This window comes from Gadus macrocephalus, chromosome 1, assembly GCF_031168955.1.
Source record: "Gadus macrocephalus chromosome 1, ASM3116895v1".
NCBI lineage: Eukaryota > Metazoa > Chordata > Actinopteri > Gadiformes > Gadidae > Gadus > Gadus macrocephalus.
Genome location: NC_082382.1, coordinates 13,264,350 through 13,269,349, shown reverse-complemented (window position 1 = coordinate 13,269,349; position 5,000 = coordinate 13,264,350). Strand labels below are relative to the sequence as shown.

At 46.5% G+C, this 5,000-nt stretch overlaps 1 long non-coding RNA gene across 2 annotated transcripts in view; it reads right to left on the bottom strand.

Annotated features, from left to right (window-relative positions):
* LOC132453724 (uncharacterized) overlaps positions 1-900 on the bottom strand; it is an 8,986-nt gene extending 8,086 nt beyond the window's left edge. Inside the window, exon 1 of one of the 2 annotated variants that reach the window (XR_009524787.1) lies at positions 672-900. This is a non-coding gene — a long non-coding RNA (uncharacterized LOC132453724). The remainder of the gene's footprint in view (positions 1-671) is intronic. The other variant, XR_009524788.1, reaches the window with a different exon arrangement.
* Positions 901-5,000: the final 4,100 nt, after the last annotated feature.

The following is a 5,000-nucleotide window of genomic DNA, read 5'->3' as shown; positions in this document are numbered from 1 at the left end:
CCTCTTGCACGCATCTCATTAGACCCGCGACACAACTAAACCCAACTCACTAACTGACTCACTAACCCGGCTACGGCAGGGAACCTCTGCAGTCAAATGCGTGCTCTCAGCGCTCACGGTACATTGAAACACACAAAGTGCTAACACCGACAGCATACACCGCCTGTACACACTAAACAGTATTTTAATTCCCACAGCGTCAGCAAAAAAAGACCACTCTCCCCCACACAACTCTTTGCTCTGGGACCTCTCGGTTTCTTAGTTCCTTGCGTCGTTTGTCAAGGCCCCCCCGCTCCTGTCAACTGTTTGGTGGCGCTATCGGACACATCAGGGGATGCTGCTATTACTTCCAGCCTTCACCATGTGTTCAACATGGATGAGTGAGCAGAGGGCAGAGCCTGGCTGTCGGCTATCCAACCGGCTACCCCGGCTACGGGGCAGGGGCTGTAGGCTGGGGAAGAGACTGGTGCAAAGGAAGGTCCGGCCTGGAGCTCCTACACTGCGGACTCTCATCCAGACCTGCGTGCCGACTCCTCGCTGCTAACCGGATTGTGCGTTACAAAGGCAGAACGCAGCAGTGCTCACGTAAGAGATGAAATGGAGAACTAAAAATAATAAAACAGGACAGGTGCATTAGAATGGATCGTAAGAGGAAGGAAATGGATACATACCGGCAGGTGATTCCTCAGAGTATGGCTCTCACACAAGGAGAAGGAGAGACGGCGAGGCAGGAGGAGGAAAAAGTTCTCTGCACTTGTGTCGGAGCCCTGCGTGGTCGCCGCTGATGTGCCTTCATGGCGTGGTAAAGTTGACTGCAGCAATGCCTCCTGAACAGAATGACATTGTTTGCTCCCTCTCTCTCTCTCATACCTTCTCCCATCCCCTCCTCTCCCCCTCCCTCTCGCTCTCCCTCCCTCCCTCTCTCTCTCCCTCTCTCTCTCTCTCTCTCTCTCTCTCTCTGTCCCTCCCTCCTCCTCGCTGTACACTCGCCTTCCTCTCCATCCACGCTTGCTTGCTGGCAGCACAAACTGCACCGCTCAGCAGTGTTCCCCCTCTGCCGCAACACATCCTGCATGAGCTCTGCGTATACGAGTGGGACAGGACTTTTAAAGGGGAACGCAACCTCCACCATCGGTGTCTCTGTATATATATGCCGGTGTGTGTGTGGGTGTGTGTGTTAGTGTCTACGTAGGTAGGTATTTGTGTGTGTGTGCATATGCATATTCACATCCTTATTCCGTCCTCTTCTCTTCCCAATTCCCCTTCCTCCTTCCCCCTCCCCCTCCCCCCTCCTCACCTCTGCACTACTACTCTATCGCCCCCCCCCCCCCGACCCCCACCCCCCTCCCACCAAACCAACCAGGATGAGCAGTCCTCTGAAAGAGAGACACCCACTCAACCCTATGTCTCCCCTCCCCCCCCCCCCCCCCGCCCCCCTTCCTTCTTCTCTTTTTTTTATGCATTTCTACAGAGCAGCAGAACCAGTGCTGAGATAGGCCGAGACAGTGGGATGCTGATCTCAGTTTTCTCTTCCCTGTCTCTTATCTGGTATTGGAGATCATGTTACACAGGCTCTCAAACATGTCACAGTCTTCTAAGAGCAACTCGGGCCTCTTATATCTGTATTTATGAATGTATGAATGAATGTATTTATGTATATAGTATGTTTATATATATGAATGTATTTATGTATGAATGTGAGTAAATGTATGAATGTATGTATTCCCTTATTAGTGTATACGTTTATGTATGAATCTATGTATGAATGTTTGTATGTCAGCGTCTCAGTGTGATACAGATGTGTGCAGATGAGAGTTCAGGGGAAAAATGATCACGTGATCGCATATGATATCAGCTTTTTTTAAAGTTAAATACAGGGTTCACATGGGGTGTCCTTCCTTCCAGATCAATGACATAACTAGAGATCGTCATTTAATAATCAGTTAACTGGTCTATTTTTACATTATAGCCTGGTTTACAAACACTAAGCCAAACCCGGAGGGACAATGCAATTTCACTCAATGCGAAAGTCGAATGGACATTTGAAAGTCATTTGATTTATTTCACCAGTTAAAACACACTCAAAGGAAGCCCAAGAATACCTTCAGAATCTCAGCGAAAGAAAAGAAAAACCCTAATGACCTTAATCCGCAATCCATGTCACCTATCCCTCATTACCCAAAATGCACCACTTCACTTCTGCTACTCTGCAGTGCGCTAAAATATAGAAATAACTGGACCAACCACATTCCCTTTTCTCTCTTTTTGCCCGTTGCACAACTCTAGGTGCGAAGACCATCCATCATTTAGTCAGTCAATAAGGTTACGCTCCTTTCCTGCAATGTCTTTGTTTTGTGATTCACACTCCTTGAAAGCATCAAATCTCAGCTTTGTACTGGACCGCATGGGGTTTCTGGTGTGGAATGATAATGGTGGCTCCTATATGGAAATCCTATATCAGCTTGAGCCAACAGTGTCCTGGCTGCTTTCTGCAGCAGTGCAGCGATCCTTGCGTCCTCCCACCTTCCCACACACCCCCTCCCCTCTCCCTGCTCCCGATGCAGAAGCGAGGCTCGTTTTTTCTTGAGTCTGTTCTCCGGGCCCCTGCAGATGAACTTGGTCAACCTGCCCATGAGGAGAGTTTACTGGAAGCTGCATGCATCCCCCTCTCGCCATACACCATTCAGGGCAATGCGCCGGCTTATACCGGCGAGCGCACCTTGACCTCCGTGCGTCTGAGGACACTTGACTGAGACAATTGCCTCAACGAATCTTGGGTGCTCATGTTGGCTCAGTGTGCTGAATCAGCAGCGAGCGCTGCATTAATGACCCTGCGTTTCACTCCAAGGACCACCGCAATAGGTCAGCAATATCTGTGTCAGGTCGTGGAGTCGGAATGCGCATTGCAGGAATTGCATTGCATTCTTTTTATTTTGTTTGATCGCGGGCGGGCTTCTTGTTGCACCACACGTGGCTCCTGGTTCCCTGGGCGTCCTCTCATGAGGGCAGCGTGCGGTCTGGGGCTGCGCTGCATCCGCCCTCCAGGGTCATCTGCATGCTGCCTCAGAGCGGCGGCTGACAGGCTGCATGTGCCTCCGGTGGCTCTGCCTGGCTCCGGACTGGCCTCCATAGGGGTGAATAATGCATGAGGAAGGGCCCTTTAACATGTCCTATTGAATTACCCTCGCTACGCTCTCCACATCAGCTTTGTCTTAATATCCCCCGAGTTTGGGACAGCCAGGCGCACGTGTAAATATCTACTGCATGTTCATAGGTGATAGCAAAGAGGCATTGCCGATGTCTTGGATTTTTTTTGGAGTAATTGTTTGAAAACCTACCTTTGTTGTAAAATCATTCAATGCACGTACTGCTCTTTCTGTCTGGAGAATACTGTTTTTTTGTTTTTGTTAGAATTGTAGACTTAAAACAATGGTTGTGTTGATAGGAACTTAAGGGAGAAGCTGACACTGATTCTGAAAAGTGTATCTGCTGTTAATGTACAATGCTGATTAATCCAGATTACACAGTTGAGGGAAACCAATGGCTGTTGAGTCGCATTGATTTTCTTTTTGATTTCCAGATCCTTGCATTGCTCCATTGATCGTGTGGGGGATACGATGGACACGTTGATTTACATGGTCCCTTGCTGCTTGTTACAAATATAAGCCCAGTCTAATTCATCGTAGTCCTCATTTTCACCATCGATTCTGCATAGTACAGTTCATTTTATACAGTTTCATTCAGATTAAGAAAACCTTCATTATTTATTTCCTAAAGCGTGTGCAAATACAAATGCCCAATGTATTGAGTGTCAGGAAGACATAATGGATGAAAAGAGAGCGAGAGGGAGTGTAACGGCGGGATTTAGTATTGCCTCAGGGAAACTGCTAACATTGCTAATAATATTTCTGAAGTAGGTTGTAGGCATTTAAGTGGCGGAAAATGAACAAGAGTAAGATCTCCTGCTCCTTTCACTGGAATCCGTTGGTTGTGGAGGAATGATGTGAATGATGGAATGAGCGTGAGCTAGGTGCATGCAGTCTCTCACTGCACCAATGCTTCTTTGCTGACCTCATTTTGTAAAGCTGGGCAGATTTCTCCCAAGGCCAAAAGAGAGAAGAAAAAAAAGAGAGGCCAGTGCCAAAATAAGTCAAATGAGGTTCTACAGTATTAACAAAAAGCCGCTGTAACCAGAAAACGGCACAAAAAAGATAAACAATGCGTAAATATAACATAAGATGAACATAAACAATGAATCTTCTAAAAAATGAAAAATCATAAAAAATGAAATCTTCTGAAATCCTGAAGACCTGAATACACGCGATACCTCTCATAGATGATGCAAGACTTTAATAAATAAATTCTCAGACATGACCATGGATGAATGATATTCACTCTCCTTCAAAAGGCACAGTTTGATGCCATACACAGGCACACCATACATTGTGAGCAGTCATCACTTTTCTCACTGAGCATTACAGAGATTGGAGCAGAGGGGATTTTGATGAATTGGCATAATATGGGGAGTATCAGAGCACATGGAGAGGCTGAACACACGCGGTCAACTGTCAGCTCGGGTGACAACACCTCTCGCATTGATGCGTCGGAATCGGCTCCACTGATCACCTGGTGGTTCATAAACCAAGTGATGCCTTGATCTAACAAGGGGAATAAACGTCAGACTTTCTCAAGATACTAGGACCTATTCCCTGTTCTCTGCAGGGACCATAAATGACAGCGGAAGGGGACACACATCATGCCTCACACCTCATAGAAACAAGAAGCAAGAGTTTCTAGGCTTCTTCGTTTCGGTGTATAAGGTTGAAAAAGGATAGTAAAATAAGAATGATTTGGTTTTGAATAGTATGTGTTGTTGCATGGTCAAGACTAAAATCTGAGAAGGCAGATCCACTGATTCCCAGGAAAGGATGCATACATTGGAGCTTCAAAGACTACTAAATTATTTGCAAATATAAAATAAGAAATATCATATATATACA